This window comes from Saimiri boliviensis, chromosome 19 (genome assembly GCF_048565385.1).
Source record: "Saimiri boliviensis isolate mSaiBol1 chromosome 19, mSaiBol1.pri, whole genome shotgun sequence".
Lineage (NCBI taxonomy): Eukaryota > Metazoa > Chordata > Mammalia > Primates > Cebidae > Saimiri > Saimiri boliviensis.
Window position 1 is genome coordinate 3,841,668 of NC_133467.1, and position 12,764 is coordinate 3,854,431.

The following is a 12,764-nucleotide window of genomic DNA, read 5'->3' on the forward strand; positions in this document are numbered from 1 at the left end:
AATGTCACACAACTGATTAAATGTTACAGAGTACAAGTAATTCCCAGACTTCCGAATTTAATTATAGTGTGCTCTTTTTGTATAAGGGGTACCGTTTTTTCCCAATAGATTTTAAGTTACTAAAAATATGGGCTTGTATCTAGTATATTTTTGATTCCCTGCAATTTTAGGAGAACCTTGCACACAATAGAAATGCAATATATATTTGCTGATTGGTAAATTAAATATACAGATCTTCTTCTTAAAATATTCACATTTCTGACCAGCTCTTAACTGAATTCTATGCATTTTTCAGAAGGAACTTTTAAACTATGTTATTAGCCCACACTCATATACGACATTTCACATCTCTGTTCTACTGCTACACTTGTTTTCTGTTGGGACCTTAATCATGTATCACCTTATTACCGGTTCCATGTTTCATATGTCAAATATGTTACGACTTTGGCAGTCAATCATTATTTCCAGTTTCCCATTCCACATAGTTAATATCTGAGAGCAATCAGAGGCATTGCTGTGAGATGAGAAATATATATATTTTACACACACACACACACACACACACACGCACACACACACATCTATATGTATATGTGTATATAGATGTGTGTGTGTGTATCTGTATACATACACACATTAGCTTCTCAGTTAGATATCCATGTATAACTTTTGACTGCCCCAAAACTTTACTATTAAAAGCCTCTTTTGACCAGAAGTCTTATCAATAACTGTACACAGTCAATTAACCTATATTTATATACTGTACTCTTATAATGAAGTAATAAAGATAAAAGAAAATGTTATTAAGAAAATCATAAAGTAGATACAATGCTTTTATTATTTATTAAGTGAAAGTGGATCATCATAAAGGTCTTTATCTCCATCGTCTTCACCTTAAGTAGGCGAAGGAGGATGGTGAAGGAGAGGGCTTGGTCTTTCTACCTCAAGAATGGCAGAGTTGAAAGTGGTGGAAAAGGTTGAAGGTGAGGTAGGAGAGGCAGGTACATCGGTGTAACTTTATGAAAATACGTAGCAATCTTGGTTGACTGTTTAGCTTTCTCATTTCTCTAAAAATGTTTCTGAACAATAGCAATCGTTCTCCCACCATTTGCTTTAGTTTCAGTAACTTTATTGTAGATGTCTCCGTGTCATGAAAGACATCAAAAGCAGACTTGAATACTTCCAGTCCTTCTGCCAGATATTCTGTCAGCTTGTTTTCCGGCACTGCTCCTTCTATGTCTTCTTCCTCATCATCTGCTGCTGGTTGGGAAACACTCATCTTCATCAAGTCATATTCTATTAATTCCTCTGTTACGATGCTTACTAGCTTTTGAATTTCTCCAAGATCAATAACTTGAAACCCTTCACCCCTCACCCTTCTTGCCGTATGCACAGTCTCTTTTATGGTTGCCTCGATTGGCTCTGTTGTAAATCCTCTGATGTCAACTGCAACATCTGAACACAGTTTTCTCTAAGAATTAATTTTTTCAGGCTTGGCGACCTTCACAACTTCTGTAAAAGTCATGAGATCTTCAATGGTGTATTCCTTCCACACTCTCTTTATATTCTTTTTGTCGAGTTTCTCTTCTATAGCATTGACAATTCTTTCCATACAATACCATATATAATTAGATTTACAAGTTCCAGTGACCCACTTGTTGAGTCCGAATTCATGACGTTGTATTTTTGGCAAGTAGACCACTTTGATAGCTTTCATATAGAACTCATTGGGTTTAGGGTGAGCCCAGGCATTTTTTCAATATCAAAATAACTTTAAAAGACTGTCTTTTATTGGCAAGGTAGTTCCTGACTTCAGGGATAAAGCATTGCTAGAACCAATCTAGAAAAAGAGCTCTCATTGTTCACACCATCTTGTGAAACCAAAGTATTAGCAGTTGATATTTATCTTTTCCCTTCAAGGATTAGGGGTTAGCAGCTTTATAGATAAGGGCCATTCTGATCATAAATCTGACTGCCTTTTCACAAAACTGTTGAGTTAGCCCTTATCCCTTTTCCACTTAACTCTCGGTGCAAACTTCTCTTTCTTACTAATGAATGTCATCTGTGGCATTTTCCCCCCAAAATAGGGCACATTTGGTCTGCATTAAAAACGTGTTTAGATAGATATTATTTCTCCTTAATGATTTTCTTTTTCTTTTTTTTTTCTTTTTTAATGGCACCTGAGAGTTCATATGCTACCCCTTGGTCAACAGAAGCTGCTTCTGTCAGCTCAACATTTTTAAAGCCACACCTCTTTCTAATATTATCAAACCATCCCTTACTGGCGTTAATTCTCCAGATTCAGATTCTTCACCTTCCCTTTGCTTTGTATCATACAGTGAACTTTGCTTTTTCTTGAATCATGTTATGTTATAGTCTATAGGTATGCCTGTCTTACAGCAATTCTGCATCCACATAAAAGCTGCATTTTTAATACAAGATAAAAGGTATTTTATAAAAAGTGCAACATTAACACCCAAGCTGGTATAGCTGTAACAACAGCTTCAAACCTTTTTTTTTTCTTTTATTACAGTGGTCCTTAAGTTGGATGCATTTATCTTGAAATGGCAGACCTCAATCTAGGGCACATATCAAGCAATTCAACTTTTTCTTATAATGTCATGACCTATTTCTGCTTCCTAGGAGCATGTCCAGCACCACTAGTGACACTGCATATGGGTTCCATGGTGTTTTTCAAGGTTGATGGTATAGTGATAAACATGATGAAAAGTATGTGAGAATCACAAGAGATTACCTTTTACTGCTATATGCAATTTACTGGAGAGAAGCTGTTCGGGCAGAGGCAATTAGCATCACGTGGCATTTTTTTTTTTTTTTTTTTTTTTTTTTTGTTAGATGGAATCTCTCTCTGTAGCCAGGATGGAGTGCAATGGTGCAGTCTCAGCTCACTGCAACCTCCGCCTCCCAGGTTCAAGCGATTCTCCTGCCTCAGTATCTTGAGTAGCTTCGACTACAGGTGCATGCCGTTATGACCAGGATGATCTCACTCTCTTGGTCTTGTGATCCACCGGCCTTGGCCTTCCAGAGTTCTGGGATTACAGGCCTGAGCCTCCATGTCAGGCCTGCATGGCATTTTAAGTGGTTGTTTGCAACACTTGAGATCACTACAGGAGCAACAGGAAGTGACTACAAAATTATCACGGTGGTACAGTATGTACTAAAGTTAATTTTACGCAGTTATGATTTAAAATGCATATTTCTTTTTTTACCTTTCTTTTCACTTTGCATGGTGCCATGTACAGTCTGTGTTTTGTGCGTTTTGATAAATTTTAACTTTCTTTTCTTTTTTCTTTCTTTCTTTTTTTTTTTTTGAGATGCAGTTTCACTCTTGTCAACCAGGCTGGAGTGACAAGAGAGAAAAATCCCAGCCTCCTGGGTTCAATTCTCCTGCCTCAGCCTTCCGAGTAGATGGGATTACAGGCGCCAGCCACCATGACTGATTAATTTTCATATTTTTAGTGGAGACAGGATTTTATCATGTTGGCCAGCCTGGTCTTGAACTCCTGACCTCAGGTGATTCGCCTGCTTCGGCCTCCCAAAGTGCTGTGATTACAGGCTTGAGCCACCATGCTTGGCCAATTTTAACTTTTAATAATAGATTGTGTATATTTTATTACAGTAAATGATAAAATAAGCTAGTGTTTACATATTTTTCATGTATTCGTGACATACCTAAGTTAAATTAAGCAAAAATTATCCCTGAATTTTAACAAAATTGTTGCAAATCTCCAAAATTTTTTTCCAGTGTATTTATTTTTAAAAGTCTGCATGTAAGTGGATCCATGCATTTCAAACCCAGGTTGTTCAAGATTCAGCTGTGTGTGTATGTATGTTTATGACATTACAAGGGTATGTATATGCATACATATAAACACGTAAAATACCAAAAGGTACAACTTAGTTTTAGTTTTGAAATTTATGAGGCTAATGTTTTTGGAAAAACTGCTTAAATGAGTAATTCCACATGACTCTACATTATGTGGTTAAGTTTCCCCCCCCCCCCAATTGGGCTAAACTCTCCAGAGGGAAAGGATGCAATTCCAGTCAAGATCTAATCATCTTCTTATATGGCTTCTTAATTAATTTCCTATAAACGGGACTGCTCTAATTCTGTGGTGTTTTCCAAGTATATATTCTAAAGCAAAATGTGAACTACAAATGACTAATCTGGCCTATCTCAGGAGTAAATCCTAGCAAGTTGCTCTGGACAATGATTTATATCAGATATTTTCATCAGTAATTTTTTATTTTAATTAATATACTTTTTAAAATTTAGCTTTAGGTTTACAGAAAAATTAAGCATTGAATACAGATAATTCCCATTTACTTTTTTCATAACCCTTGCCTGTGTCTTTTCCCAGTGTTAACATCTTGCATTGGTGTTTGTACTTTGGTTACAGTTGATGAAACAATGTATTATTGTTATAATTTGTTTTCTTGAGCACAAGAAAAAATGTGGAAGTTTTCATTTTCCATTTTTGTTGCAATATAAAATGTCAAACAATTGAAATTAAATAATATTCTCCTTGGCTGTAGTACTTCTCTCACCTACATCATCTTCAGGAATGACAGTCTGCTACTGATAAATTCCCCTTTGCGTCTATATATGAATTATCACTGTTTTTGAAATTGAAAGAGGAGAGTCAAATCAGACAGAGGACTGACATATAACCTTCCACTAGGGAGAAGCTAATAGCTCTGTTTAAGAGTTTTTCTTCTGAGAACAATTACACCACAAGACATGATTTATATAACCACAAATTAGATTAGAAACAAATAGACCATAATAAAAAGAAATGTGTTAAAATGTCTAAATCAGAGAAAATAAATTTATTTAGCCCAGGTTGTTCGGGGAGTTTTGTGTACCAATTGTAAAGATCCTATAAGCAGTTAAGCCTTTTACATAACATGTGTTCTATGCCGTGACATTGCTGTTCACATTTTCAGAATACACCCTGACTTCATTCTTACATGTTAAATCCTACTCATTGTATTTGCAGCATTTGGTACTGTAAACAAGTTTCTCATTTTTGCTTTACTTTCTGAGGACCAGGCGCATGCTCCACTGTTTCTGTGCACCATAATCTATTCACCTCTTTATGACACCTAAGTTTTTTGTTACATAGATCCTACCAGGTGGGAAGGTCAGTAATGTTATGCAACTGCAATTTTATTTTAAAGTCTATTTCTACAGGGTAAAAACATCTAATTGCTTATTTTTTATTTGAGTTTTCATTTATTACATTTTTACTTGGATGGAATTTAGATCTCTATAAATGAAGTTAACAAAATGTTCTCAAAAGACTATTTATTTTAACATGTGAAAAGAAGCATATGCTGTTATATACTTCTAACTATAAATTCCTCCAGCTAAAAAGAAATAATTGAGGGTGAAGTATAAGTAATAATTAAACTTACATAATAGGGTGATTAGTGTGCATAGCTCTTATTATCATGAGGTCAGAGCTTTCAAAAAATGTAAGCAGTTTCTCAGCAATTGGGAAAAAAGCACTATGTACAATTTTAAAAAATATTTGTGAGTATCCCAACCACAAGAAATCAGAAATGAGAGATGTTACCTGACCACATAACGTTTCATAGATTTCAGGGGATTACAACACATAATTGTTATGAACTCCATATTTGTGTTTCTTCAAAATTCATATGGTGAATCCCTACCTTCTAATGGGTTGGTATTAGGAGGGGGGACCTTTGAGAGGTAATTAAGTTTAGATGAGGTCATGAGAGTACAGCCTTCATGATGGAATGCATACCCTTACTAGAGGAGAAGGAGACTTGAGCTTGCTCCTTTTTTAAAAAATATAAAAATAGAGCAGCTACCTACAAAAAGTCTAGAAAAAGTTTTATATACTTCTAATATTCAATCAATGAGTATAATGATGTCTGCATTATAGTATCCAGGGGCTACTAAAGACAGAATTTTAAATATTGTACAAGCATCTTACAGAGAATTTTCCTGTTAGTCTTTCAAGGGATTAGTTGTAACTACCATGGTAAAGAGAGATTCAAAAAGCAAATATAGTGAATCTAGAATGAAAAAGGCAGTCAACAATGATTTACATCTGTCCAATAATAACTTGTGTCTTTACGTTTTTATTGTTGTTTCAAAGCCTTATATCCATAACGAGTATCTAAAACTCAAAAGTAGTAACCCGTTTTCATCAAGTTCTTTTAGTACTCTGTTCTGCGTCCTTGTTATCCTCTTAGTAGGTTTAATTTACGGTGGTTTTCCATTTTCACCTTGGGCTTGCAATATTGAAACTTTTATGGCAGAAACAGAATTGCTTCTGCATGTGCTAAGTAAGCAGAAAGAACAAAGAATGATACAAAATAGCTATTGGTATAAGAAGTCAGAAACAAAACATCTACCTCCTAAATCTACCTCCTAAATTCTGAAGGTAAATATTATTCCAACCTTTGTTATATACATGACCCAGTACATTGAGAATGCTTAGTGAGTTTTAGTAAAGGCAACAATGTCGTAAGTGCACAGTGACTTTTGTGGCTAAAATAACTTGCTCTTAGATTAATAATAAATCTCCTTTGATTGTAGGAATATTAAATCTGTATTTTTTTTTCAGCAGCTTGTGCCTATTAACATATTTGCAATGAAAGAGAACTGTGTGTTGTTTCCTTTGATATTGTAAAAGGTAATTAGATTATTTGCTAAGAAATTACTTTTCCAAATTAACTCTGTTCGTGGTTATTATTTTTCCCTTTGGCAGAACTTAACTCTTTTAATGCGCTTCCAGTACCTTTGGCAGCTATATAAATATTCTATGGCAGAATAAGTCACGTACAAGTAAAACTTTAGAAATTGTAGGACAGATCTATGAATTTCTGGAAATTGAAATTCTGGGAAAAATCCTCATCTTAAATTGTCCTCATTATTTATAGGGTGCTGCAGTTCTCCTGTGGTGTGAAAGGATGTAGATTTTTATTAGCTTTCTAAACTGAGAGTGAGATGCCATCTGCACAGGGGCATTGACAGAATATTATTGATTCTCTCTGTAATAAAGCCAAGTTAGGGTAACTATTGTTTGCTGAGCCATCTTGCTCTTCCACTGCTGCCAGTTGTCTTCCTAGGGAATTGGGGTATACAGTTGATTATTATTAAGATTTCCAATGAGCATACACTTTTTTTTTCATTTGTTAAAATAAACTGCCTCTCTGTCTTCCACACCAACCCTTCTTGACCTGACTATCTTTTGCCCTTCTTTTTCTACCAAACATATGAAATCCTTTTAAGAGGAATCACTGTCACAACTGTGAAAGAGAACAAAGTCCCTTTATGTTCATAAAAACATGTACTATTCCTTCGGGTAGAGTAGTGAAACTGCACCCAGGGCCTTCACAACCCATGCCTATCCTAACTGTGAGATGTTGATGGAAGCTGCCTGAGTTTTTCCTGAGCAGCTGATGTTGCAGAAGTGTCCAGATGCTTCTAGGATGGTAAGTATAAACTTAGCTTCAGGAATACAAGCACTGAAAATTGATGTTAGCAGGGTCTCTTCTTCAGATGTGGCATCAGTCTTAACATTTGGCATTCTTAGTATCTTCTGTGGATTAGCAACTGGGTTTCCAGGTAGACATGCCTTAAAAAATATAGGTATCTTCATGCACACATTTTCTTCCTGTGCTTATTTCACTCTCTAACCCTTCAGCATAATTCAAAGTATATTCTGCTAGGGTATAAAAGATTTTGTGGATTTGGATGGAAGTAAATATAAAGCTTAGTGTTATTTACCTTCTCACTTTGATACTGTTTTTTTTGACTGCCATGCAAAGGTGTGGGTGACATTTAAAGTACAGTTAACTGATTTGGAAGAATCTTTTTAAATATAATTCCTGAAGCTTTTAAAAGTCTGAGTGGGCTTTGCATAGCAGGTGGTGAATGACAGCTGTTTGGGCAGAATACAAATGAGAATATGAGACACCTCCACACTATGGGAGTTTCAGAAACCAAATATGTTGGGTCTGATATATAACAATGCATGTGAAATTATATTTGCTTTTTTCCTATCTTTTTTTTTAAAGTTCTGGTTATTTTTTCTTTAGTTTTAATTTAATGTAAAAATAAAAATGGCTTAAATAAAATGAACTGTTTGAATTGAAAACCTGGTAAGATTTTCACCAAGAATAGAATTGTAGCTTTAACTATTTCAAATTTTGTACTTCTCATTTGCTTTTTTTTTTTTTTTTTTGTAAGAAAACAAGTGGAAATCATTGTAATTAGAAAACCTGAATTTGATGTTTGGATCTGAATTCTGATCTCATTTCAACTACTGTCATTTTAAAGGAGTTAACAGAAGTGAATATTTAAAACTGTTTTTAGTATAAAGTCTTAAAACCAATTTCTTCTTTTCAGCTGACATTTGCTCATTCATTGAATTATTTTTCTCTCCAATTTCTCAATATATATGAGACCCCTTGTATCCAACATAGTGTCTCATGTAAATCATGTTGAAATTTTCAATGAGCTTTTCATCCTTGGAGAGTGATAGTCTGTGACAGTTTAACTCTGTGTCTCCACCCAAATCTCATGTCAGTTATAATTCCCGTTTCGAGAGGAAACTGGTGGGAGGTGATTGAATCATGGGGGCAGATTTCCCCTTTGCTGTTCTCATGATAATGAGTTCTCATGAGATCCGGTTGCTTAAAACTGTAGCACGGACGCCCTCACGCTCCCTCTCCTGCTCTGACAAGTGAAGTCATTCTAACTTCCCGTTTGCCTTCTTCCATGATTGTATGTTTCCCGAGGCTTCCCTGAGCCATGCTATCTATAGAGCCTATGGAAACATACGCCCATTACATCTCTTTAAAAAAAAAATTACTAATCTCATGTAGTTCTGTATAGCAAGGTGTGAACAGACTAATAGAGTATGTAATGTAGAAAACTATAAATATGTGTAGAGGATGACTGCATCATAATGTGGTCAATACGTTTTTAGAATTTGGAGCATTTCTAATTTCCTGTAGTTGAACTGTGGAACAGGGAAGATACTTGTACTGTATTTTGAGGAATGGCTAACACTTGTACTGTATTTTGAGGAATGGCTAACAGAAGAAGAGTTGGAAATCGTCAAGGAATGGTTGGAGCCAAACTTTGGACAATGGATAATATTGAGAATGTGAAGAGCACTAAAAGATACTTAACTCAGCAACAGGGACTGTTTAACAAAAAGCAGTTGATATGGTTTGACTGTGTCCCCACCCAAATCTTAACTTGAATTACAGTTGCCATAATGTTTATATGTCATGGGAGGAACCCAGTGGGAGGTAATCATGGGAGCAGTTACCTCCCATGTTGTTCTTGAAATAGTGAGTGAACTCTCACAAGAGCTGAAGGTTGTTTTCTCGTTCGTTTTTGTTATTTTTTTTAGGGGGACAGTGTCTTCTTCACTCAGTTGCTCAGGCTGGAGTGCAGTGACACAATCTTGGCTCACTGCAACCTACACCTCCCAGGTTCAAGTCATTCTTTTGCCTCAGACTCCCAAGTGTCTGGGACTACAAGTGCCTGCCACCACACTCAGCTAATTTTTGTATTTTTATTAGAGATGGGGTTTCACCATGTTGGCCAGGCTAATCTCTAACTCCTGACCTCAAGTGTTCTGCCCACCCTGGCCTCTCAAAGTGTGGCATTACAGGCATGAGCCACCATGCCTGGCCAGTGTCTCATAATTTTATAAAGGGTTTTTCCCCTTTTGCTCAGCATTTTTCTCTCCTGCTGCCTTGGGAAGAAGGATGTGTTGCTTCTCCTTCTGCCAGAATTGTAAGTTTCCTGAGTACATCCCAGCCAAGTAGAACTGTGGGTCAGTTAAACCTCTTTCCTTTATAAATTACCCAGTCTTGTGTGTTTCTTCCTACCTGCATGAGAATGCACTAACACAGTAAATACTTCTGTAAAGTTACCCCAAAATGTGGAAGTGATTTTGGAGCTAGGTAACAAGCAGAGGTCGGACTAGTTTGGAAGAAAGACAGGAAATGTAGGAACATTTGGGAGAATCTAGAGACTTGGGGGCCCCAGAAGACTGAAAGATGTGGGGAAGTTTGAAACTTCCTAGAAACTTGTTGAATGACTTCGATCAGAATGCTGATAGTGATATGGAAAATGAAGTACAGGCTGAGTTGGTCTCAGATAGAGATGAGGAACTTGTTGGGGGCTGGAGTAAAGGTAACATTTGCTATGCAAAGAGACTGGTGACATTGTGCCCCACCCTAGAGATCTGTGGAACTTTGAACTTGAGAGAGATAATTTAAGATACCTGGTGGAAGAAATGTCTAAGCAGCAAAGCGTTCAAGAGGAAGCAGAACATGAAAGTTTAGAAAATTTGTAGCCTGATGGATGTGATAGAAAATAAAAACCTATTTTCTCAGGGTAATTCAAGCCAGTTGCAGAAAGTTGCATAAATAATTAGGAACCGAATGTTAATCACCAAGAAAAAATATTCAGGGCATGTCAGAGACCTTCATGGCAGCTCCTCCCATCAGAGGCCGAGAGGCCTAGGAGGGAAACATGGTTTCCTGGGCCTAACCCAGGCTCCCCCTCTTCTGCAACCTCATAATGTGGTACTCTGCCTCCCAGTTGCTTCAGATACAGCTATAAGGGGCTAATGTACATCTCAGTCTATTGCTTCAGAGGATATAAGCCCCAAACCTTGGTAGCTTGCACATAGTGTTGAGGTTGCAGGTTCACAGGAGTCAAGAATTGGGGCTTGGAAATCTCTGCCTAGATTTCAGAGAATGTCTGGAAACACCTAGATGTCCAGGTAGAAGTTTGTTGCATAGGTGGAGCCTGCATGGAGAAACTCTGCTAAGACAGAGTGGAAAGGAAGTGCCCTAGCAGAGCCCCCACACAGAGTCCCCACTGGAGCATTCCCTAGAGGAGCTGTGAGAAGAGGGTTACCATCCTTCAGACCACAGAATGGTATATCCACCAACAGCTTGCACTGTGTGTCTGAAACAACCACATACATTCAATGCCAGGCTTTGAAAACAACCAGGAGGGGGTCTGTAGCCTGCAAAACCACAGAGGGAGAGCTGCCCAAGGCTGTAGGGGCCCACCTCTTGCCTCAGTGTGAACTGGCTGTGAGACACATAGTCAAAAGAGATCACTTTGGAACTTTAAGGTTTACTGACTGTCCTGTTGAATTTCAGACTTGCATGGGCTTGTGGCCCCTTGTTTTGGCCAGTTTCTCCAATTTGGAACAGACATGTTTACTCAAAGCCTGCGTAGGCTCAGAGGTGGAAGGCACTTGCCTTGTCTCAGATGAGACTTTGGACTTAGACTTCCAGGTTAATGCTGGAATGAGCTAAGACTCTGGGGGACTTTTGGAAAGGCGTGATTGTGTTTTGAAATGTGAAGACATGAAATTTGGGAAGGGCCAGGGCAGAATGATATAGTTTGCCTGTGTCGCCACCCAAATCTCATCTTGAAGTATAGTTCCCATAATCCCGACATTTCATGTGAGGGACCCAGTGGGAGGTAATTGAATCATGACGGTGGTTATCCCCTTGCTGTTCTTGTGATAGTGAGTGACTTCTCATTAGATCCGTTGGTGGAAAAGCAGCTTGTACCCCTTTGTCTGGCACTTAATCCTCTTGCCTTGTGAAGAAGTTTGTGTTCACTTCCCTTTCTGCCAAGGTTGGAAATTTTTCTGACGCCTATAAGACATGTGGAAATGTGGGTCAATTAAATCTTTTACCTTTATAAATTACCCAGTCTTGGGTATTTTTTCATTATAGTGTGAGAACAGATGAATACAATAGGGCTGTTATAAAAGCTAGGAAAATAGGGGAGTTATACCAGTACACGTTGAAGACAAAAATCAAGAGATGAGAGGTAGTCAAGACATTTAAAAATGATTATAATAAAATTTGAAAGCTTCCTTTTACTACGTACTTTGTGTCTTCAACAGGGCTGATATCAAATATATATTAATTGGATAAATGTATTTTTTAATCCCCAAAACAATTACATGTGGTAGAAATAATTATTTTCATTTTATATAGAAAACTGATGAGTGAAAAACAATGAGCAAATTGAGAAAATCCTAAATTTAAAACAACTGTTAAGTTTTAGAATGGAGATTAAAAGTCATCTCACTAGACTCGTTTTTATGCTTATAACCAACATACAATCCTGTGTGCTCCAAGAAGGGAATTCAAATGCAGGTACCATAACACTTACTTATAGGCTCTTAGATGTACTTGTTACTAAATAACTAGAGTCCAAAGCAGAGAAATGATTTAAGGAAAATGTTCCAAATTCAGTGTCAGATCTACCACGAGTGACTTACTGCAGAGTTGCGAGTTCACTGATCCAAGGGTGCCGTTCCACCTATCAGTCGTAACTGAACTCTGGGGTAGGGACAATAAGCTAGATAGGCAATTGGAAGAGCCACCATTGTTACAAAAAAAGCTCACACTGTGCTCGTTAAATGTATTAATATACATAGAAATAAAAACTTGGGTCATTATTCTCTAGTGGATTCTTCTTATCTGGTCTTTTCAATCTACTGTTAACGGATCTGTTAGAATCTACCTAGTGTAGGTGTAAATCTATTATTTCATCCTGACTCATGACTTTCAAAACACAACAAAAAGATAAACCAAGATAAATAGAACCCATGTTTTGAATAAAAATGACATAGTCTATTTAAACAGTTAAACATAAATACATATGTATAAACCATATGTAATTATTGTGCAAATGAGATATT